The 25749-nt window shown below is 37.1% G+C and overlaps 3 long non-coding RNA genes across 3 annotated transcripts in view; 2 read left to right on the top strand and 1 right to left on the bottom strand.

Annotated features, from left to right (window-relative positions):
- LOC121036307 (uncharacterized) overlaps positions 1–4013 on the bottom strand; it is a 7051-nt gene extending 3038 nt beyond the window's left edge. The window contains exon 1 of the long non-coding RNA XR_005793308.1: positions 3766–4013. This is a non-coding gene — a long non-coding RNA (uncharacterized LOC121036307). The remainder of the gene's footprint in view (positions 1–3765) is intronic.
- Positions 1–8547, top strand: part of LOC121036306 (uncharacterized) — a 19448-nt gene extending 10901 nt beyond the window's left edge. The window contains exon 3 of the long non-coding RNA XR_005793307.1: positions 7198–8547. This is a non-coding gene — a long non-coding RNA (uncharacterized LOC121036306). The remainder of the gene's footprint in view (positions 1–7197) is intronic.
- Positions 8548–10381: 1834 nt separating this feature from the next.
- On the top strand, positions 10382–14053 carry LOC121036304 (uncharacterized). Its single transcript, XR_005793306.1, has 2 exons — positions 10382–12699; positions 12953–14053. It is a non-coding gene; the product is annotated as an uncharacterized LOC121036304 (long non-coding RNA).
- Positions 14054–25749: the final 11696 nt, after the last annotated feature.

Here is a 25749-nt window from a genome sequence, read left to right as displayed (position 1 = left end):
CTCTGTCTCTCTCTGTCCCAAAAATAAATAAACGTTGAAAAAAAAAATTAAAAAAAAAAAAAAAGAAAGGGTGCTGGATTTTGTCAAAGGCCTTTTCTGCATCGATTGACAGGATTATATGGTTTTTCTCTTTTTTTTTGTTAATGTGATGTATCACGTTGATTGATTTGCGAATGTTGTCCAGCCCTGCATCCCAGGAATGAATCCCACTTGATCATGGTGAATAATTCTTTTTATATGCCGTTGAATTCGATTTGCTAGTATCTTATTGAGAATTTTTGCATCCATATTCATCAGGGATATTGGCCTGTAGTTCTCTTTTTTTACTGGGTCTCTGTCTGGTTTAGGAATCAAAGTAATACTGGCTTCTTAGAATGAGTCTGGAAGTTTTCCTTCCCTTTCTATTTCTTGGAATAGCTTGAGAAGGATAGGTATTATCTCTGCTTTAAACGTCTGGTAGAACTCCCCTGGGAAGCCATCTGGTCCTGGACTTTTATTTGTTGGGAGATTTTTGATAACCGATTCAATTTCTTCGCTGGTGATGGGTCTGTTCAAGCTTTCTATTTCCTCCTGATTGAGTTTTGGAAGAGTGTGGGTGTTCAGGAATTTGTCCATTTCTTCCAGGTTGTCCAATTTGTTGGCATATAATTTTTCATAGTATTCCCTGATAATTGTTTGTATCTTTGAGGGATTGGTTGTAATAATTCCATTTTCATTCATGATTTTATCTATTTGGGTCATCTCCCGTTTCTTTTTGAGAAGCCTGGCTAGAGGTTTGTCAATTTTGTTTATTTTTTCAAAAAACCAACTCTTGGTTTCGTTGATCTGCTCTACACTTTTTTTAGATTCTATATTGTTTATTTCTGCTCTGATCTTTATTATTTCTCTTCTTCTGCTGGGTTTAGGCTGCCTTTGCTGTTCTGCTTCTATTTCCTTTAGGTGTGCTGTTAGATTTTGTATTTGGGATTTTTCTTGTTTCTTGAGATAGGCCTGGATTGCAATGTATTTTCCTCTCAGGACTGCCTTCGCTGCGTCCCAAAGCATTTGGATTGTTGTATTTTCATTTTCGTTTGTTTCCATATATTTTTTAATTTCTTCTCGAATTGCCTGGTTGACCCACTCATTCGTTAGTAGGGTGTTCTTTAACCTCCATGCTTTTGGAGGTTTTCCAGACTTTTTTCTGTGGTTGATTTCAAGCTTCATAGCATTGTGGTCTGAAAGTATGCATGGTATGATTTCAATTCTTGTAAACTTATGAAGGGCTGTTTTGTGACCCAGTATATGATCTATCTTGGAGAATGTTCCATGTGCACTCGAGAAGAAAGTATATTCTGTTGCTTTGGGATGCAGAGTTCTCAATATATCTGTCAAGTCCATCTGATCCAATGTCTCATTCAGGGCCCTTGTTTCTTTATTGACCGTGTGTCTAGATGATCTATCCATTTCTGTAAGTGGGGTGTTAAAGTCCCCTGCAATCACCACATTCTTATCAATAAGGTTGCTTGTGTTTATGAGTAATTGTTTTATATATTTGGGCGCTCCGGTATTCGGCGCATAGACATTTATAATTGTTAGCTCTTCCTGATGGATAGACCCTGTCACTATTATATAATGTCCTTCTTCATCTCTTGTTACAGCCTTTAATTGAAAGTCTAGTTTGTCTGATAGAAGTATGGCTACTCCAGCTTTCTTTTGGCTTCCAGTAGCATGATAAATAGTTCTCCATCCCCTCACTCTCAATCTAAAGGTGTCCTCAGGTCTAAAATGAGTCTCTTGTAGACAGCAAATAGATGGGTCTTGTTTTTTTATCCATTCTGATACCCTATGTCTTTTGGTTGGCGCATTTAATCCATTTACATTCAGTGTTATTATAGAAAGATATGGGTTTAGAGTCATTGTGATGTCTGTATGTTTTATGCTTGTAGTGATGTCTCTGGTACTTTGTCTCACAGGGTCCCCCTTAGGATCTCTTGTAGGGCTGGTTTAGTGGTGACAAATTCCTTCAGTTTTTGTTTGTTTGGGAAGACCTTTATCTCTCTTTCTATTCTAAATGACAGGCTTGCTGGATAAAGGATTCTTGCCTGCATATTTTTTCTGTCTAGCACACTGAAAATACGTGCCAACTCTTTCTGGCCTGCCAAGTTTCAAAAGAGAGATCAGTCACGAGTCTTATAGGTCTCCCTTTATATGTGAGGGCACGTTTACCCCTTGCTGCTTTCAGAATTTTCTCTTTATCCTTGTATTTTGCCAGTTTCACTATGATATGTCGTGCAGAAGATCGGTTCAAGTTACGTCTGAAGGGAGTTCTCTGTGCCTCTTGGATTTCAATGCCTTTTTCCTTCCCCAGTTCAGGGAAGTTCTCAGCTATGATTTCTTCAAGTACCCCTTCAGCACCTTTCCCTCTCTCTTCCTCCTCTGGGATACCAATTATGCGTATATTATTTCTTTTTAGTGTTTCCCTTAGTTCTCTAATTTTCCCCTCATACTCCTGGATTTTTTTCTCTCTCTTTTTCTCAGCTTCCTCTTTTTCCATAACTTTATCTTCTAGTTCACCTATTCTCTCCTCTGCCTCTTCAATCCGAGCTGTGGTGGTTTCCATTTTGTTATGCATTTCATTTAAAGCGTTTTTCAGCTCCTCGTGACTGTTCCTTAGTCCCTTGATCTCTGTAGCAAGAGATTCTCTGCTGTCAGCTATACTGTTTTCAAGCCCAGCGATTAATTTTATGACTATTATTCTAAATTCACTTTCTGTTATATTATTTAAATCCTTTTTGATCAGCTCATTAGCTGTTGTTATTTCCTGGAGATTCTTCTGAGGGGAATTCTTCCACTTGGTCATTTTGGATAGTCCCTGGCATGGTGAGGACCTGCAGGGCACTTCCCCTGTGCTGTGGTGTCTAACTGGAGTTGGTGGGCGGAGCCGCAGTCAGACCTGATGTCTGCCCCCAGCCCACCGCTGGGGCCACAGTCAGACTGGTGCGTGCCTTCTCTTCCCCTCTCCTAGGGGCGGGATTCACTGTGGGGTGGGGTGGCCTGTCTGGGCTACTTGCACACTGCCAGGCTTGTGATGCTGGGGATTCGTGTCTTAGCTGGGGTGGGTAGGCAAGGTGCACAGGGGCAGGAGGGGCAGGCTTAGCTTGCTTCTCCTTAGGTGATCCACTTCAGGAGGGGCCCTGTGGCAGCAGGAGGGAGTCAGATCCGCTGCCGGAGGTTTGGCTCCGCAGAAGCGCAGAGTTGGGTGTTTGCGCGGAGCGAGCAATTTCCCTGGCAGGAACTGGTTCTCTTTGGGATTTTGGCCTGGGGATGGGCGGGGGAGATGGCGCTGGCGAGCGCCTTTGTTCCCCACCAAACTGAGCTCTGTCGTCCGGGGGCTCAGCAGCTTTCCTTCCCTTTGTCCTCCAGCCTTCCCGCTTTCTGAGCAGAGCTGTTAACTTATGACCTCCCGGCCGCTAAGTCGCGCTTGCTGTCGGAACACAGTCCGTCAGGCCCCTCCGCTTTTTGCAAGCCAGACTTGGGGGCTCTGCTTGGCCGGTGAGCCGCCCCTCTGCCCCGGCTCCCTCCCGCCAGTCCGTGGAGCGCGCACCGCCTCGCCGCCCTTCCTACCCTCTTCCGTGGGCCTCTCGTCAGCGCTTGGCTCCGGCGACTCCGTTCTGCTAATCCTCTGGTGGTTTTCTGGGTTATTTAGGCAGGTGTAGGTGGAATCTAAGTGATCAGCAGGACGCGCGGTGAGCCCAGCGTCCTCCTACGCCGCCATCTTCCCTCCACCTAATTCCAGTTATACTGCTTATTCTTATATCTGTGATCCAATCACTTTGCCCCTGAACCTCAGTTTTCCTCATCTTTTAAACTGGATGATAGCAAGGCCAACATATGCGATGTGCCCAGTTCAGTACTAGTGCACAGTATGTATTCAATATTGAAATATTATTATGTTATGACAGAAATTTCCAGACTGTGGTTTGGATGAAGGTACCAAGCACACTTCAGGGGATCAGATATACCTTTACTATTGACTTGGGTAAGTTGAGTTTCAAAGGTGATTCCTCCTGGGGATTTTAATCTGGAAACATGGTGTGGATAAACAGAGTCTCCAACTCTTCATGCTGTGTGTGGGCAAATGAGGTGCGTTTTTGGTACTTCTTCCATTACACCACTTCCTTTCCCAAAAACTCCCAAGAAACCACAACTGTGAATTTTCCATGACTTCCTTCAACACGGCTTGGACTTTAGGAGATAAAGGTCCCAGGTCTTGACTCTGGGTGGCTGAACCCTGTGTAACAGTGCTTTGTCCTCTGTTTTCTGAGATTTAGTTTTTTCCTCTGGGAAAAGTTACCTCTTAACTTTCTCTCTATCCAGTTTGTTCACTCTGGGACATGACTCCTTTGAGTGTCAGTTTGCCCTGAACTGAAAACAGAAAACCCCTTTCTCTGGTACTCTGTCTACCCTACCTAACCTCAGGATAGTGGACAATGGTTTCCCTCTTCTTTTTCACACTTTTGTTTCCTTTAAAAACTAGGAAGAAGGTGCATCTCCCTGCACCTGAATATAACACACTCTTCAAAGTGGGCTTTCTCTCTTTGCTTATTTATTTTGGAACTTGATCCATCTTGTCTGGTAAATAGGGTTTTTCTTTTCCGGGATTTCTGAAGCTCTAATCATTGCCCTGGGAAAAAGTTCATAAGAAATAAGATATTACTAAATTCATGCTGGCAATCAAAAAGTTATAGAGTATTTTTTTAAAATGGCAATTGAGAGAAAGGAAAATTTCTAAGAAAATACAATTACCATAATTTACTAAAAACAATAACTGCAGAACCTGAATAAACTAAAAACTACACAAAAACATAAGATATATTATGGAATTCAAGACAATTCTGTGCTATATGGAATTCAAGGCAATGCTGTTATATGCCCATTTCAATAAAAGAAGGAATGGTTTTCACTTGAACTTCACTTCTTATATTTGAAGTCCATAACACCAGTACTAAACCCAGGCAAGAATAAACACCGTAAGTTTTTTTTAAATTAATGTTTATTTATTTTTGAGAGAGGCAGAGAACAGCACACAAGTGGGACAGGGGCAGAGAGAGAGGGAGACACAGAATCAGAAACAGGCTCCAGGCTCTGCACTGTCAAAGCACAGAGCCTGACGCAGCGCTAGAACTCATGAGCTGTGAGATCATGACGTGAGCTGAAGTTGGACGCTCAACCAACTGAGCCGCCCAGGTGCCTCAAGAACAAATTCTATAAACAAAGCTACAGACTATGCTACTTAGGAACATAGATGTAAATAACCTATATGAAATATATTTAATATAATCACATATTTATATGTATATATTCTATACTTACAGTATCTCATTTATTTTTGAGATTCATATATATGTATTTGAAATCAAATATGTAAAATATTAATTTATATTGATTTTTCTACTCATATTTTATAAAATTATTCTATTCAAACTTAGGTAGTTGATATCTTCATCAACACTCTGAGATTACTCTTTTCATTAAGCTGTATAGTTTTACTGAGCGCACAATCTTACTTCCAATGAAGTTGTATGTGATACAGCACTTTCAGAATGTGTTTTTGGAATGCTATTACTGGGAATTTTGTTCTAGGTTACAAGAATATACTATTAAGATAACTGTTTTGCCTCCACATTCATCCTTTAGGGGTGCATTCTTGATCTCTACAAACTTCTAGTTACTATTTGGCTTTAAAACAGGAAAACGGTTTATTTATTTGGGTAAGTTATGTACGGACACAGTACAAAATTGAAAACAACTTTGTTCCTTAGCTCTCTAGAGCTGTTTTGTTCAATACAGTAGCCACTACCCATCATGGCAGTAAAGCACATGATATGTGGCTAGTTCCACTGAGTTACTGAATTTTTAATTTTATTAAATTTTAATTTAAATTTATTTATTTTTTTTTATTTTTTTTTATTTTTTTTTTTCAAAGTTTATTTATTTTTGGGACAGAGAGAGACAGAGCATGAATGGGGTAGGGGCAGAGAGAGAGGGAGACACAGAATCAGAAACAGGCTCCAGGCTCTGAGCCATCAGCCCAGAGCCCGACGCGGGGCTCGAACTCACGGACCGCGAGATCGTGACCTGGTTGAAGTCGGACGCTTAACCGACTGCGCCACCCAGGCGCCCCTAATTTAAATTTAAAAACAGATACTCAATCCAGTTACTGGTAACTTTTTTAGTGTATTTAGAGCAACTTGGGTCTACTTTTTAAATTTTTTTAACATTTATTTATTTTTGAGAGACAGAGAGACAGAGCACGAGTGGGGGAGAGGCAGAGAGAGAGAGGGAGATACATAATCCAAAGCAGGTTCCAGGCTCTGTGCTGTCAGCACAGAGCCAACACAAGGCTTGAACGCCTGAAACTTGAGATCATGACCTGAGCCAAAGTCGCATGCTTAACCGACGGAGCTACCCAGGCACCCCTTTGGTCTACTTTTTAAATTCAATTTTATGAACTCTAAAAGCATATTAAGTATTTATGATGAAAATTTAGCATCTAGGTTGAGATATGCTGTCAAGTATAAAGTATTCATTGGATTTCAAAGTCTTAATATGAACAAACGAATGTAAATTATCTCATTGGACTGTACATGGTCTAGCAAAGTATTGTTACAGGTTAAGATGTTAAATTCTGAGGGTGCCTAAGTGGTTCAGTCAGCTGAGCGTCAGGCTGTTGGTTTCTACTCAGGTCATGGTTTGCGGTTCGTGAGTTTGAGCCCCACATGGGACTCCGTTCTGGCAGTACAGAGCCTGCTTGGGATTCTCTCTCTCCCTCTGTCTGCCCCTCCCCTACTTGCACATGTGCACATGTAAAAACTATAACATGTTATTTCTGTATTACATATAGATTGTCTGATTTAATTATGCATTAAAAGTAAAGGTAAAGGCTTTGCGTTTCTTATCTGTGTATGCAAACACACAACATATAAAAGTAAATTAAACGAAGAAAAAAACTTATAGGTGATAAAAAGAAGGAAAAGATTAATCTTTGTGCGTGTTTTTCGCTTTTTATATACTCATATCATTATTGATGCATGTGTTTATTTGAAATATTCTTTTTAGTAAAACTGTAGCAATATTTTTGCATCTAAGCTTTGTGCCCTTATCTTGGTGCAATAACTAGTCTCTTCTGATACCTATTATTTGTGTTTCTCAAATGAGTCTTGGAGCTTTGATTGTGACTTGCCACTTATCCATGGGAAGATGCAGAGATGCAGAAGAAAGACAGCGGGGAATCATCAGGGCTTAAGAAGAGGAGAAGCCTCAAAACATCAACACGTATACATTGGAAAGTTCAGAAGACCATTCTGAGAAAAGATGCTTTTGCACATATAAAAGCTGAAAGAATCCATCAACAACAGACTTTCACTATAGGATATGTTAAAGGCCATTCTTCAGACAGAAGGAAATGTATATCTGGTTAAGAACTTGCATCTGGAATATCTAACAAACACATCTCAAAAATGAAGAAAAACATTCCAATTAAAAATCTTAGAATTTAATTTAATTAGAATTAAAAGGTTTGAATAAGCATTTCACCAAAGATATATAAATGGTCATGTGAAGGAATATGGAGAAATTAGAACTCTCATATAGCAATTGGAGATTACTGGTGGAACTATTAAATGATACAGCTACTTTGGAAAACAGTTTGGCATTTTCTTTAAAAGAAAGTTTAACATAATCTTACCATACAACCCAGCAATTTCACTCCTAGGAATCTACCCAAGAGAAATGTGAACATTCATGCATTCAGAGATATATGCACAACTATTCATAGCCCCATTGTTCATAGTTGCCAAAATCTGATAACAATCTAAATCTCCTTGTTGTTGAATGGATATACAAATGTGTTATATCTATATGATGGAATATCATTCATCAACAAAAAAAAATAATGGATTGCTGATACATTTTACAACATGGATGAAACTCAAAAACATACTAAATGAGATATATATTTGCTAAGACTTAATGATGGACTCATGGGAATTCATTATACTATTCTCTGTTTTTGTTTATAATTGAAATTTTTATATGTTAAAAATAAGCAAGTAAAATTCAATCTTTAGCAATCATTTTTTTTCCAAAAGAAGAGAGATCCACTCTGAGATGGAACTATTATGGGCAGGAACTATGTTTGCCAAGGTGAACAACTGGAGGAAATGGAGTGGAGATTCAGTAATCTTACGTTTGTTTAATGGTGGAAATTTTCCTCAGAAACTAATTATCTAGGAATGTGATAGAAATGGGTGACTTAAACTCTTTACTTCAGCTCATAAGTCATAAATAGGTGATGCTAATAATGCTATTTTATAATAGGGTTTGTAAATGTTACACAGATGTATTAATGTCAGGCATTAATACACACAAAACACTAGCATAATGCATGGCACATAATATACACAACAGAAGTGTTTTCTTTTTAAATTTTTATTATTTTAGAATATTTGTCATTGATGGGATACCTGGGTGGCTCAGTCAGTTAAGTGTCTGATTTCAGCTCAGGTCATGATCTCACCATTTTTGAGTTCGAGCCCTGCATAGGGCTCTGTGCTGACAGCTTGGATCCTGGACCCTGCTTCGGATTATGTGTTTCTCTCTCTCTCTCTCTGCCCCTTTCCCACTCAACCTCTTTGTCTCTCTCAAAAATAAAGAAACAAAAAAAAAAAATAGAAGAAGAATATTTGTCATTGAAAATGAAGTCTCTTTAATTGAAGTTATAAACTATATTTAACATAGGATATGTAACAACCCTAACACTTTTCTGATAATCAAATCACTGCCTCTGCACCTACTGATCTTATAATAATTAACTCCTTCAGCATATCAGGTGTAAGTTAGGAAAATATTACCAATTACAATAGTTTCATAGAAAACAAATTAAAAAAAACTATATTACTAATGTTTATTATTTGCTTATATACTATGATATAGGAACTATACTTTTTAAAAAACTCACAAAATTATAGTTTATTAACACATAAAAAGTAAACTACAAAAATTATACCAAACCTATACTAGTGACTGCCTCAGAGAAGAAAGAGTTGGGATAGAACAGTTAAGAATGATTGTTAAGTAAGTGCTTTGGCTTAATCACTATCACTTTTTAAATAAATCAGACTAAGTTATATATTTCTTATGTGATTTACCTTGAGCATAAAGTTGGAAAAAGCAACTGGAAAAATGTGATTATATGTTAACAGGTTTTTTTTCTTTTTTGTGGTGACATTATAGGTATTTGCTATAATATTCATTGTTCTTTTCTGTATTTTAAGGCATACATTTTTATTGAGACAACCAACTACATTAACAGAAAATTTTCATGATCATATAAAAAGATGACATAAAATTTTAAAAAATTAGACAGTCATTTCTGATAAAATGTTGGTCAAGGTAGGAATAGAAGGTATTTCCTTAACCAAAAGAGTTTCTATATCAAAATGGATAAATACTTGGGGCACCTGCATGGCTCAGTTGGTTAAGCATCTGACTTTGGCTCAGGTCATGATCTCACAGTTTGTGAGTTCAAACCCCTTATCAGGCTGTCTGCTGTCAGCACAGAGCCCAATTCAGATTCTCTCCCCCCACTACTCCTCCCTTGCATATGCACTCTGTGTCTCTCAAAAATAAATATATTTTTTAAAAAATGATAAATACTTAATAAGAGACATCAAGACCATTACTATTAAAGTAAATAAGAGGCAAAAATGTCCTCTAATGTAGGTACTGTGCAGCATTGCAATAGTGTACCTAGCAAATGAAACAAAATATGAATAAGAAATAAGTAGCACAACAAAAAAGCAAAAGTGTCATATTTGCAAAACACCAAAAAGTTCATCTTTAAAATTCCACTGGAAAAAAAAAAAAACAAAATATAATACTGTGTAAAACACTTCAACACATTGGAAGAATATAAGATTGTGATGCAACCATTAAGTGTTTTAAAGCAAATAAGAAATGTAAGGTCAACATTACATTTTAAAAGTTCCTATATGTTAGATCCTCAAAATATATAGAATGCCTAAGAATATATCTAAATGAAATGTCTAAAAACTATATGAAATAAATTATAAAGCTGTGTAAAGGGCATAAATGATCATTGTACTCATATGTGGAATTTAAGAAATAGATGAACATGGGGGGGAAGTGAGAGAGGCAAACCATAAAACAGACTCTCAACTATAGAGAACAAACTGAGGGTTGCTGGAGGGGTGGTGGGTGGGCAGATGGGTTAGATAGGTGATGGGCATTAAGGAGGGCACTTGTTGTGATGAGCAATGGGTGTTACATGTAAGTGATGAATCACTAAATTCTACTCCTGAAACTAATATTACACCATATGTTAACTAACTGGAATTTAAATAAAAAATTGAAACAAAAAAGGCATATTATGTTCTTGAGATAAATGAGTAAATATTACAAAAATGTCAATCTCCTCTTCCAAATAGTTCTATAACTTCAGTTTAATCCTAATCAATATCTTTTTTTGTTCTTTCAGCCATTTTTTAAATTTGCAGTTCTTGTTCAATGCAAATCAATTCCATAATATGAGAAGTTACTATGAATCAAAGCATAGATATACACACACAATATACAATCCAAAGTAGGTAGACAACATTCAGGCATGAAACAAAAAGGAATGTTCATTCAAACACAGTAGCTTGAGATCTGTTGGAAATGGTTGTTATGGCGTGGGTTCCTAAAGTTGGGAAAAAATGACTTTGGTCATCAAGACTATTGTGGCCATATTAGATATTGGAACATTTAAGCATCAGTGGGGAGATGAGTGGGCAGATGGGTTAGATAGGTGATGGGCATTAAGGAGGGAACTTGTTCTGATGAGCCTCAGTGGGTGACCATGTGAACAAAATATTTTAGAATGTCTATTTTTAAAAAGCTTTCTGTGCATCTGGGCAGTTGTGAAAAGATGTACTTTCCAGAATCAAGCCTTCTTTGGGCTTAGAATGAAGTTCTAACCATCTAAAAATATTGGCGAACAGAAAGTTTTCCAAATGTGATTATTCTGATTCAGAGTTAAAAAAAAAAAAGTATTTACAAAAAGAGTATAAAAGTTTTCCTGAATTTATTGTAAGTAAGCTTCTAGTCTTCACTTCCCAAATACTTGATTTATAATTTTGGCTCCTGCACATATTTTGTCTTTTTAATTTCAAGATTTGTTAATTTTACCTTCACAACAGATTTTTTTAATTGCAAAAAGTATTCAACATAAGCAGAAATAAAAGCATTTTGAAATTAGTTGAGGTCAATGTACTCCTACTTTTTGGAATCAGTTTAGATAAACGAATCTAGCACTCTTGTTGAATAGGAATGGGTGATATGTATATAAGCAAAATTTGCTCATTATGCTTCAATCTGGGGTAGATTCCAATCTATCATTGCCTTGGCACATGTCAAATACTATATAAAAAATCAAATGCAATGTCAAATCCAAAGCCTCAGGGAAAAGAGTTCAGTTCCCAAAAAACAGTGATAGCTCAACAATGTAAAACTTTATCTAGACTACACTGGCATTAAATCAGTACTGCTGAGACAATACATTGAGGATTTACGGCAACACCTGGAAGTTTCTTCCATGTACATATAAATAGCATTATGGAAGCTTTTTGTATTAACTGTTTTATGGCCTTAAAGATTTAAAGAACCAAATGAAAACTGATTCTGTTGACATTCCATCCTTTATATCCAGGTAAGATAAAATCTATTCTCATTTTCAAGGTAGAATTTACCTGTCCATACTTCTTAAGGCACCTTTAAAGAAATCATACCTTAACTAATCTTGGATGTTGTCTCTTCATCTTGTACATGCAACTCCAGTAGATTTAATAGACATTCATCATCCAGACAATAGACTCTTCATATGTTCTTCAAACCAGTAAAACTTGGGATCCTCAACATTTTCTGTGTCAATAAAATAAAGTGTGGAATTAGCAGATTCAACAAGGACCTGTTTTCTTTGTCACACTGGCTGTCTAGACACCATTTGGATTGGGTTTAGAAGATGGGGAAGTATAGATGTTTCTTGGCCTGAGTCTCTTAACCGTAGAGATGTAGAAGGTAACAAGATGATGAAGAGACTGGCTGTTGACTGCAGAGCACTGCTAGTTGTCATGGTGATGCCATTAGCTGGATTTGGGGCAGTTGAGGTATTCTGGGAGGAGTTACTTGAAAGTGTTACAGGTTTTTGATTTGAATAAATCTGTGTGGGTAGAAGCAGCTACAGAAGAAGAAGCCCCAGTGAGAGCCTGGCCATCATCGCCCTACCCAGGTCCACTCTGCCAGTATCAGTGCTCTCACTTGATGCCACATGAGTGGAGACCCGCTGGCTCAAGGTGGGGGCAGGCAAGGTCTCTAATCAATATATTAATAGATTTTTTTAATGGAGTTTGACAAGATGGTTCCAAAATTCGGAAAAGACATTATCTAAAAGTATGTAATTTTTTATTTTTAAAAGAAAGAGAATGGGCTAGACTGCCATCTAACATACTTTAAATAGGTAACATATGGAATGCGGCAGTTTTGGTGCCAAAAAGGTTAAATTAGAGCTACAACAGAATATAGAAAAAACAAACACTACTATAGATGGAAAACTGGCATTTCCAGGCAGTAGGAATAGAACAAGTTGCCATTAGTGTGTAAGAAGTTACACTCTAGGGGCGCCTGGGTGGCGCAGTCGGTTAAGCGTCCGACTTCAGCCAGGTCACGATCTCACCGTCTGTGAGTTCGAGCCCCGCGTCAGGCTCTGGGCTGATGGCTCAGAGCCTGGAGCCTGTTTCCGATTCTGTGTCTCCCTCTCTCTCTGCCCCTCCCCCGTTCATGCTCTGTCTCTCTCTGTCCCAAAAATAAATAAACGTTGAAAAAAAAATTTAAAAAAAAAAAAAATAAAAAAAAAAAGAAGTTACACTCTAACTCACAAAATTCAATAGCAATTACAAATAGATTCAAGTTTATTTTTTAAAGTTTATATTGAAATAATAAAAGAACAAAAACCTTAAATGGTTAAAATAAATTGCATCAGACTAGAGAGACTTGTAATATATATGAAAGGATTCATATCCCTATTTTATAAAAAAAAAATTGTTCAAAAATAATGAGAAAAAAATTCCATCATAAAATTGGGTCAAAGGCATGAAAAAATAATGTCTAGAAAGGATGGTAAAAATGTTTAAAATGGTGAAAAATGCTCAACTTCACCAGGGATTCACAATGTGTAAATTAACACAATGAGTTATTTTTCTCCCACAAGACTGGCCAAAACTTTAACTATAAATCAAACTTTATTGATAATGTGGGGGAATGCACACCACTATTTATTATTAGTGGAGGTGTGAAGTGGTACAAAATTTGAAAAGAAATTTAGTAATAGCTTTCATTTTAATATACTTCATACCATTTAACCCAGAATATTTACCACCGGGAATTAAAATGTTATTTTATCAATAGAAAACTGGTGAAATAATCTTTTGTATATCCATAGCTTAGAATAGTACCTAATGTCTATTTTTTAAATTGTGGTGAAACATACATAATTTAAAATTTACTATTGACATCATTGTTTAGTGTATAATTCGGTAGCATTAAGTACGTTCACACTGTGGTGAAACCAATCTCCAGACTGTTTTCATCTTACAAAACTGAAACTCTGTACCCATTAAATAACAACTCCCACTCCTCCCTCCCCCAGCTCTTGACAACCACCATTTTCTGTTGTTTGTATGAATCTACTACTCTAGATACCTCATGTAAGTAGAATCATATAGTCTTTGTATTTTTGTGACTTGCTTATTTCATGTAGTATAATGTCCTCATGTTTCATCCATGTTATAGCATGTATCAGAATCTCCTTCCTTTTCAAGGTTAAATAATATTCCATTGTATGTATATACCTCATATGGGTTTTTTTTTGTTTATCCATGCATCTGCTGTTGGACACTTGGGTTGTTTTTACCTTTTGGCTATTGTTAATAATGCTATTATGAAAATGTGTATACAAATATCTCCTGTTACCCTGCTTCCAGTTCTTTTGCGTGAAATTTCTGGATCATATGATAATTCTATTTTTAATTTTTGAGATATCACCATACTGCTTTCTATAGTGGGTGCACCATTCTACATTCCCACCAACAGGGCACAAAGATTCCAATTTCTCCACATTTTTGTCAAAACTTGTTATTTTCTGTTTGTTTTTTGATAGTTGCCATCATGATGGGTGTGAGGGGAATATCTTGTGGTTTTGAACTGCTTTTGCCTAATGATTAACTATTTTGAGAATATTTTCATATGCTTGTTGGTCATTAGTATATCTTCTTGGAGAAATGACCTATTTATTATTTTATAGGAGTTCTTTGTCTATTATGGATGTTAACCACTTATCAGAGATGTGATTTGCAAATATTTTCTCCATTCCATAGGTTGCCATTCTACTGTTGATTCTGTCCTTTGGTGCACAGAAGTTTTTCACTTTTATGTTATCTAATCTATGTATTTATACTTTTGTTGCCTCTGTTTGTGGTATAATCTCTAAGAAGTCATCACAGATCCAAGGTTGTGAAGCTTTTCCCCTATGTTTTTTTATAGTTTTGCCTCTCACATTTAGATCTTTGATCCATTTTGAGTTAATTTTTCTATAGGGTAAGGTAAGGGCCCATATTCATCCTTTTGCATGTGGATATCCAGTTTTCCCAACATCATTTATTGAAGAGATTCTGCTTTCCCCAGTCAATGGTCTTGGCATCCTTGTCAAAAATCAGCTGACCATATACATGTGAGACTATTTCTGGGCTTTCTATTCTTTTCTATTGGTGTATATATGTCTTTATGCCAGTACTGTTGTGATCACTGTAGTTTGTTTAGAAATCAGGAGTATGAGTCTTTGGTTTCCAACTTTGTTCTTTCTCAAGATTTTTTTTTTTAGCTATTTGTGGTCCCTTGAGATTCCATGTGAATTTAAGGATGGATTTTTATATTTTTGCAAACCATACCATTGGGATTTTGATAGATATTGCATTAAATTCATACATTGCTTTAGGTAGTATTGATATCTTAACAATATGAAGACTTCCAATCCATTCTCACAGGATTTATTTCCATGTATTTATCTACTCTTTAATTTCTTTCAGCAACATTTTGTAGTTTTTAGTTTACTTAGTTTTTAGTTTGGTTTGCTTCCTTGGTTTATTCCTTAGTACTTTATTCTTTTTGATGCTATTGTAAGTGGAATGGTTTTATTAATTTCCTTTTCATATTGTTCATTGTATATAGAAACTTAAATGATTTTTGTACAGTCATATAGTTTTTAAAAGGTAGATATTATGAACATAGAAAAATCTCTAGGATACATTGTTGAATAAAAACAAGTACGTATTTCAGAATTCAGTAAGATACAACTTATGAAAAGAAATATCTGTATACATTTATATACTACCACTCTATAAATGAGGTTTTTTCACATTTTCCCACAATGGTGGATGACAATATTCCTGTGTGATATTATGATTTATAATAAACATACATTTCAGTCTTTGTCCATGGTTCCTGGCTCACAGCTCCCAAAAGCTTCAAATTTCCTAATTGATAACAGCAATGGGGGCATCTTTTGTTATAGTATTTGGTCTCTTGTCCTCAGTTCTTTAAAGTTCTTCAGTCTTAAAGGTTAAATGGGTGTCTTGATATTTATAAATGCTCCTTTCAACCACAGCTGAGTTTACACTAATAAGGTGACTTTTGGAAATCCCCTAGAGATGGAGGCAGGGGGCTATTTGCAAGGGAACAAATCCTGATTAGAGGATTGGAAGTTGCTAGCCCTACCACTGATTTGTGGGGATGGGAGAGGACTTGGAGGTTGAATAAATCACCAATGACAATTATTTAATTAATCATGGCTATGCAATGAAGCCTCCATAAAAACCCAATGGGGATGGTTTGGACAGCTTCCAGGTTGGTGAACCAGATGCAATGACATGCTGCTCAGCCAGGGCCAAACAAATTCCAAGCAGATAGAAGTTCCTTTGTTTTGGACCTTGCCCTATATATCTTGTCATCTGGCTGTTAATTTGTATCCTTTACTATCCTTTGTAATAAACTGGCAATAATCTAGCAAGCCAACTGGTTTCCTGAGTTCTGTGAGCTCAGGAATTAATTAATTGAACCCAAGAAGGGGGTCATGGGAACCTCTGACATAGAGGCAGTTGGTCAGAAGCAGAAGTGACAACCTAGATTTTGGGTTGGCATTTGAAGTGGGGGCAGTCTTGTGAGACTGAGCCCTTAATTTGTGGAATCTGAATGAGGCTATCTCTAAGTAGATAGTATCAGAATTGAGATGAATTTAGGACACCCAGCTGGTTGACATGGTTTTTCCCACCCTTAAGAATTGGTGTCAGAATCATACCTTGCCTTTGGAAAGGAGTTTTCAGTCACTTTTTACTTCAGTCTTTCCCTCTCAGAAAAAAACATTCTCTCTTGCTCTGTAGCTTGTGTTTTCAGCTTATCTATCTTAATGTAGTCAAGCATGGGTGAAAGGCACTTGACTGTGATTATGAAATTTATAACTTCCCCTTTTATCATGGGGACATTTTTTTGAATAGGTTTTTGAAAAGAAGGTATAACAATGAATAACTGTTTTAAAACAAATGTAAAATACAGTTACAGGGCCCCCTGTGAAGAGGGTAACAGTGGAGGAGGGAGGGTGAAGGAGAGTTGTAGTCACTGGGACCCCCTAGATCTGATGGTGTCAAATTCATGCTGGAATCATCCATATTGATAAGAGGGTATGACTGGGAATTCTCTGGGGCCATTCTGTTTATCAGGGGTGCTGACATTTGGGAAGGAAAACCTATATGAGAAAGGGGATACTGATGCATTCATTCATTCCCTGGGAAACAATGTTTTCAAGGTGCCTCGGCTTGCTGTAACAATCTTGGACAAATGAAGTTAATCCCAGGAACCTCTACATCAGCTGAAAAGTGATTCACATGTATACCATAGAAAAATACTCCAGATGAATTAGTCCAAAATGAAACTTTGGTAATATTAAGAGAATTGAGCTGATATCTTTGTGATTCAGAGTATGGGGACTTTAAAAAATGAGGTTGTTGAAATACAGTCTTTACATGAAAAGATGGATACATTAGACAATTAGATGAGATCAAATGCCCATGGATTTCTCATCAAGAACCAAGGAAGACTGACAGTGGAATAAAATCTTTAAAGTGCTAAAATACCTGTCAACTTAGAATTCTATATCTATATCCAAAGAAAGCATCCTTCAAGAATAAAGGTAAAATACAGACATTCTCAGATCAAGGGAAACTATGAGACTCTATGGCCAGTAGTCCTGTTCTATAGAAATGTTAAAGGAAGTTCCTCAGACTGAAGAGAAATGGTACTAAGGGAAAATTAGAACTTCAGGAATGAAAGGAAGAGCCACAGAATTGGAAAATATCTGGTTAAATATAATAGACTAATTTTCTCTTCTTCAGTTATTTGGATTACATACACATACTGAAAGCAAAAAATTATCACATTTTCTAGTGCTGTATTTTTTTTTACTTTTACTTTTGAAATAATTACATGTGCACAGAAGTTGCCAAAAAAAAAAAAAAAAAGCACAAAGAAGTTCTGTGTACCCTTCATTCAGCCTCTCCCAATGGTGACATCTTGCATAACTGTAGTATATTATCAATACCAGGAAAATGACATTGGTACAGTCCACAAAGCTTACTCAGATTTCACCAACAGCATTACACAATTTAGACTGCATGGTGGACGGTCTAAGATGCTTCTACCCAACCTTCCCTTCTCCTTCACTAGAAGTCAGATTTGTGTTATGATCTGACAGCCCTTCTGGCCTTCCCCATTTTCTGGCACAGGCATTTCCCCTAATAAAATCCTTGGAGATTTAGTCCTACCTGACATGTGTTTCTTAGACAACACAGACTGCACCAAAATCCACCCTATTTTTTATGTTACCAGTTAATCCATCCTGGAAAATGGGATTCAGCCTGAGCTAGAAGCATTTGGGATTCATTTGACTATTGTAACTGCTCCTCCTTCAAGGAGTTCTGTGGGCCCCTAAGAGATGGGGGTCAGACTGAAAGGAAGGATCACTGTGATCAACTTTGTCTTGCTGTATCACATCAATGCTGTAATCACTCGTGTGGATAAAAAGAGTGGGTCTGGGAAGTTCCAGGGGCTTCTCTGTTCATCCAGGCACCAGAGGGCTGCATTGGTAAGTCTGTGGAATAGAGTAGAGTGGGGAGTGAAGAGCGATGAGCTCATTCATTTCTTGGAATGCGATGTATTGAGGACAACAGGTCCCTCACATAGTACCTCTGAATTTGAGAGTGACTTCACCTTCCTAAGCCTGTTTCCCAGTTGAAAAATAATTATAATCTCCATCTCACATGGCTGTAGTGATGATTCACTAAAATCCTATCTATAAACCACAAAGCTTGTTGCAATGTAATGCTCAAGGAATGGGAACTGCTGTTATTTAGAAAAGTAATTCAGACCATGTAACTGTACTGCTTAGAGCTCTCCCATGACTCCCTAGTGCAGGTGGGACAAATCCCACATCCTCAGTGACCTTGGCCTAGGAAGACTTACAGGAACAGGCAGTACTTCTTATAAACCCGGAAAAATAGCCCTTGTCTTGGGGCGCCTGGGTGGCTCAGTCGGTTGAGCGTGCAACTTCAGCTCAGGTCATGATTTCACACTCCGTGAGTTTGAGCCCTGCATTGGGCTCTTTGCTGACAGCTCAGAGCCTGGAGCCCGCTTCAGATTCTGTGTCTGAATCCCTCTCTCTGCCCCTCCCCTGCTCATGCTCTGTCTCTCTCTGTCTCAAAAATAAATAAAAACATTTTATTTATTTTTTTTAAATTTTTTTTTCAACGTTTATTTATTTTTGGGACAGAGAGAGACAGCATGAACGGGGGAGGAGCAGAGAGAGAGGGAGAAACAGAATCGGAAACAGGCTCCAGGCTCTGAGCCATCAGCCCAGAGCCTGATGCGGGGCTCGAACTCACGGACCGCGAGATCCTGAACTGGCTGAAGTCGGACGCTTAACCGACTGCGCCACCCAGGCGCCCCAATAAAAACATTTAAAAAAAATAGCCCTTGTCTTGAGTCCTTTCATTGAGTTCTACACCTCTCAGACTTTAATAGGTATACAAATCAGCCAGGGATATTGTTGAGATACAGATTCTGATTCAATAGATCTGGGGCTTAAGATCCTGCATTTCTAATAAGTTACCAGATGATGCTGATATTACGGGTCTGCAAATAAGACTTAGCAAGGTTCTAAAAGGGCCTCTCTTTTGTTCTTTAGTATGTGCTTCCCCACTGGGCATAGAGTCTACAATTCAAAACTGTCATGACCATCTAGAATATGTGCCCACTTCTACATCATACTCCGTGTACCAGGGACCACACACTTCTCTACCCATTGCCTGGAACCTGCACAGCCCCTTCCCTGATTCATCCTCCTCAGGGAAAAACATGCTGTCAATGTCCACCCCTCCCTGGCCCAAGAGGTGACTATGGGTCAAAGGGGTGTCAACAGAGCCTGGACCTAGGCATGCAGGCAGGGATGAGAATGAGGGTGGAGTGGTTGGGGCTAGTTCTCCCTACATTGCCATGTTCTTTGGAACTTCAGAGAACCCAAGAATTCAAAATCTGAATCTCAACATCTAGGAAGATATATATCTGTCAAAGTGGGCAAGTAGAACGTATTTTACTTAACAGTTTGGTAGCTTGATTTACAGTTTCTAAATACTTAGATATATGGTATGTGTGCCTCCATTTGTACTCTTGTCTTGGCCTTGAAAATGGCACCTACTGAGCTCTCCCCTCTTTTTAGCTCTGTGTTATTGCCACTGTGCATTTCCTTCAATTCTTTGAGCAAGTCATGAGTTGCCTGTTTCCTGGTGTTTGCATATGCTCATCTCCACTTTCATCTCCTACTTAACACTACTCATTACCTACCACCTATCTTTTCTCAGTTTAAACAACATGAACATGTAGAAGCTGACTTCTCTTCCCAAACAACTTCACAGTGTTCTCTTAACTCTTTCTTGGCACTATGTACTTTTCCTTCCAAAAGCAATTTCAATTTTAGTTACTCATTTATTTTTCTGCTTCTACTTTATTGTCCCTTTATTGCACCTTTGGAAACAGTTGGCTATGAGGAGTGATATGTATGTGGGAAGAGAATATAGATTAATTTTGCTTTTGCTTGGAAAAGGTGTGCAAAAGAGGAAAGGAGGGAAGGAGGGAGAGATGGAGTAAGAGAGAGAGGCCATTACTATGAAAGTTTGGATAATCTGGGGCAGCAGTTCTCAAAGTGTGCTCCAAAAGCTCTTGGGAGTCCTTGAGATCTTTTCAGGAGGTTTCTGAGGTCAAATTATATAATAATATATTCATGATAATATTGAGATATTTACCTTTTTTTTTTTTAACATTTAATGATTTTTGAGACAGAGAGAGACAGAGCTTGAACGGGGGAGGGTCAGAGAGAGAGGGAGACACAGAATCTGAAACAGTCTCCGGGCTCTGTGCTGACAGCTCAGACCCCAATGCGGGGCTCAAACTCACGGAGCACACGATCATGACCTGAGCTGAAGTCGGACGCTTAACCAACTGAGCCACCCAGGTGCCCCGAGATGTTTACTTTTTAACTGTCATTTTATCATGAACGTATGGTGGAATACATTTAGGAGAACTTCATAACTCCAACTGATTGTTCATAAACCAGTATTTTACAAATATCCAGTGTGTGCTGTTACAAGCCCACGTGTAGGTAAAAGATCCACTCAAAGGGCGATGCAGACCAGTGGATTTTAATGTGATAGATTATGCAAAGCTCATTGCTATGATTTCAAGTATCACGTAACAACCACTTTTTAAGAAGTTACTACTTATTGATATTGCTTTGTAGCTTCAAAGAATATCCACAATTATCACAAAGACTATTAGAAAACTTCTTTCTTTTCTAACGCTATAACCACATAAAGCCAGATTTCAACATAATGTGCATAAGGCTAGTTTCAACAAAAGCAATATATCATAAAAAGTAAATGCAAAAGCAGAAGAGAATTGGTGGTTGTCAGAGGGGAAGTGGGCGGGGGATGGGCAAAATAGGTGAAGGGGATTAAGAAGTATAAACTTGCAGTTATAAAATAAATAAGTCATGGAGGTGAAAAGTACAGCACGGGGAATATAGTCAATAATATTGTATTAATGCTGTATGATGACTAAACTTACTGTGGTGAGCATTGAGTAATGTATAGACTTGTGGAATTGCTGTGTTGTACACCTGAAACTAATATAACACTGTATGTCAACTGTATTTCAAAAAAGAAAACAATGCAGAAGAGACTTCTATCTTCTATTAAGCCAAAGTTTCTATTATGTAAAACGATGACATTCTTTTCACATTTTGTGTGTGTGGAAAATATGGTTAACATGTAATGCATTTATCATTTTGTTCTGAAATGAATAAATGTTTTTTAATTTATCAATTTTAATTTCTAATGTGGCAAATGTCTGAGGATATAACCCACAGAAAGAAAAAAAAGCTCTTTGGAGCCCTCAATCAGTAATTTTTAAGAATGTAAAAAGATAGAGACCAAAACATTTGAAAAGCAATAACTGGCATTTAATTGAAGGAAAATTAAACCTAGCTAAGCATCTGTTCTTCAATATAATCCTCAGAGTAAATGAAGTAGTACAATTATGCAGTAACATACAATAAGAACATTAGAATATTATTCAATATAATAATAGTCATAATAACATTTGAAGATGTTTTCTATGTATCAAACATTTAAGTGCTTCATATGCATGATTCACTGAATTCTAAACAAACACATGGGGGATAAAGTACAATTGTTAACATCCTCTTTTAGATGAAGAGAAGCAGGGTCTTTAAGTTTTGGCAGCTAGCGTAGCATAACTGGGAATGAATCAGGTCTTACTGACTCCTGTATGCACCATCTAAACACCTGCCCGCTCTCCCTGGAAGGGCATTGAGTCTTCAGCTTAACTAGCATGTGAAACAAGGAAGTGTATATTTCAACCTGACTCAGGTGTTTTCCTAGGTCAGGGCTATGGGGAGCACAAACAAGAACTGCCAGCAGGGCACTGCATATACTCAGCAAATATTTATTGACTGCCTCCCACAAGTGGTTCCTTACTTAGGTGTGGTGATTCTGCAGTTAACAAAACACAGGCCAGCATAGATTGGGAAAGGATGGGAGCCCTGCAAAAGCAGACACCATGTGTAACAGGAATCTTACATTCACTTTCGTAAGACAATCTGACCTTCTGATCTGCCTTCTGTCCTCAACTTTAGTCTTCTTTATCTCCTTCCAATGGGAATGGAGCTGAGTGATTTGCATCTTTCAATCTTTCACTTTCAATCTTTGAATCTTTCTGGACCACTTAAACCTCACATTCTGGACCCCTATCCTTCTTCCCTTCCCTCCCCTGCTTACCCTCATGAATCCCTTTGGAGAGCCCATTTTCAAGCCTGCTTTATCCTCTCTCTGGAAATCAAGTGTTTTTTGTTTTTTGTTTTGTTTTGTTTTGTTTTAGTGTGTCCTCATGGTGAAACACCAGGTATTTAAATGTAATTTTTGATACACCCAGACCCTTGCACCCAGATATACCCCTAATGTCCGACCTTTCGTTCATTCAATCATTTATTCGTTCAGTAATAGTATGCTTAGAGACTAATATAACTGTTGCTGGAAATAGTCATTATTCTTTTTATACTCAAACTCTACTTTTGACCTACCTATCCTTTAAGCCATCTCCTGTGTCCTTTTTAAAAATTTTATTTTATTTATTTAATTTATTTATTTATTTATTTATTTATTTATTATTTTAAAGTATAATTTATTGTCAAGTTGTCTAACATACAGGGTATACAGTGTGTTCTTGGTTTTGGGGGTAGATTCCCATGATTCATCACTTACATACAACACCCAGTGCTCATCCCAAGTGCCCTCCTCAATGCCCATCACCCATTTTCTCCTCTCCACCCCCATCAACCCTGTTTGTTCTCTGTATTTAAGAGTCTCTTATGGTTTGCGTCCCTCCTCCCTCTCTTTGTAACTATTTTTCCCCCTTCCTTTCCCCCGTGGTCTTCTGTCAAGTTTCTCAAATTCCACATATGAGTGAAAACATGATATCTCTCTTTCTCTGACTGACTTATTTCACTTAGCATACTACCCTCCAGTTACATCCACGTTGCTGCAAATGGCAGTGTTTCATTCATTCTCACTGCCAAGTAGTATTCCATTATATATATAAACCACATCTTCTCTATCCATTCATCAGCTGATGGACATTTAGGCTCTTTCCATAATTTGGCTATTGTTGGAAGCACTGCTATAAACATTGGGGTGCATGTGCCCCTATGAATCAGCACTCTTGTATCCTTTGGATAAATTCCTAGTAGTGCTATTGCTGGGTCATAGGGTCCTGGGTCCTTTTGATACCACCATCTCTTTACTTTTATACTTGCCTCGTTTATAGCTCTGTCTCTTTAAAACAGCAATCTGATCTGAGAATTTTAATGTGGATTAAATCCATTTACGTTTGATAGGATCATGATTAGTAATATATTTGGACTCATGTCTACTTCCTTATATTTTTTGTGTTTTTGTGTTTTTTTCATTTTTCCTGCTTTCTGTTGAAATGTTTGCACTTTATTCCCTCCACGCCTTTTCACAATTGTATGCAATTATATGCAAGGTTTAAATTTACCATTAATTTTTTCATATAAATACTTGATTTAAAAAATTCAAAATTAATCAGTTTCTCTATACTTGTCCCAAACAATATAATGCTCTTTGGATTTTTAACAGTGAATCCTGCACCTTCAGGTTCTCATGTTATTTTTGTCTACCGTTTTAGATCAAACTTACTTTTATGCTCCTAAAAGTAGCCATTATTATTTTTGTCATAAATATTTATTTAGATTAAACCATGCTTATCATGTTCTTTGGTCACTCACCATTGCTTCTCTCTCAGCCTCCTTTTTTCTCTTGGACACAGGTTTATTCTTTCTGAAGTAGAATCATTAGTAATTCTTTTTGTGATGGTCTATTAATTGTAAACATTTCAAACGTGCTTTGCCTGAAAATATTGTCAATCCTGCATAATAGGTTAGGTGAGTATAAAACTCATTTATCTGAGAAGTCTGCTGATAGTTGAACTTTTATTCCTTTGTAGGTGATATTTCTCTACTCTCTTGTTGCTTTAAAAAGATGTGTCCTTTGTTCATAGTCTATGTGTTTACTTCTAAGTGTCTAGGTAAGATTTATTTTTATTTATATTGTCTATGTTTTGCTATATGTTTTCAACCTAAGCACATTGAATTTCTTCAATTATGGACATTTCCGAGCCATTATCTCTTTGCATATTGTCATTCTTCCATTATCTCTATTATCTTCTTTTCGAATTTTCATTAGATTTATATTAGGCCTCATTCTGTTCTTCATATTTTTCAACTGCTGGTATTTCCTCAACTTTCTTAACTGAAGCTTGTTTAGCCATAAGGATAAATTTTATTACTCTGGCTGCTGCTATTTGTTGACCCTTAATTTGTATTTTCCGTGGTGCTTTACCCACCCGCCCTGGCCAACATCTTCCTTAAATAGACTGAAGTCTTATACATCCATTTGTTCTCTTATTCACTCATGCATCACTTATCTCCCACCCTGTTTATTTATTTTACTGAGTTCTAATTGACCTATAACATTATATTAGTTTCAGGTATATAAAAGAATGATTCAATATTGTATATATTGTACAATAAGTCTAGTTAATATCTGTCACAATAAATAGTTACAATTTTTTCTTGAGAGAAGAACTTTTATGATTTATTGTCTTAGCAACATTTAAATACTTAATGTAGTGTTATTGACCCTGGCCCTTCCCACCCCTCCTGTCAGCTAGCCTGGAATGCAAAGGTCTTAAACTAAGCCGTAGATTTAGAAACAAAAGATCAGATTCACACTCTGTATCCTACCAAATAAAGAAGATGGAAGCTTACCACATGACAAAAGAGATATACCCTAAGTAAAGCACAAAAACAAAACAATGGACAATAGGAAGGAAAAAACTTAGGCATTAAAGAATCAACTCAGGAAATGGGACGATAATTGACAGGTGTTCCAAAAAGAGCACAGTTGAGAGAAATCTCACAATTTATCCCAATACCACTCTCAAGTTTTCTCTTGTTCTCTCTTGTTATATCTCACTTTCTTTTAAAATGTCTCTCAGTTATCCATGTCTACTAATTTGTTATTTCTGTCATTCTCTTGCCATTTTTGTCATTCTTGTCATTCCTCTTCTTTCTTCTTCCTCTTTCTGAATTTCTTTCAAAAATGCAATTTCTTTCTCTTATACTTTTACTTTTCCAATTTTTCTCTTTCTCAAATTCTCAATAATTCTCACATTTTGACAATATCCTAGTCTCTGAACTCTCTATTTCTCAACATTTTTCTCAAAATGAACTCAATTTCTGTTCATCTCCAACAGTCTTTCTTTATCTTTTTCATCTTTCTTACTAATTCTGCTATCCACTTTCTTTCCTCTGTTATGCTCATGCTGTCTTTAACTTTCTTGGTATTTCTATATTTCTTTTAGTAGTTTTTCTTAATGTCTCAATATTCTTGATCCCTCAGT

The sequence above is a fragment of the Herpailurus yagouaroundi genome, unplaced genomic scaffold (assembly GCF_014898765.1).
Source record: "Herpailurus yagouaroundi ecotype Mexico unplaced genomic scaffold, PumYag 162, whole genome shotgun sequence".
Taxonomy (NCBI): Eukaryota; Metazoa; Chordata; class Mammalia; order Carnivora; family Felidae; genus Herpailurus; species Herpailurus yagouaroundi.
This window is presented reverse-complemented; position numbering and strand designations above follow the sequence as displayed.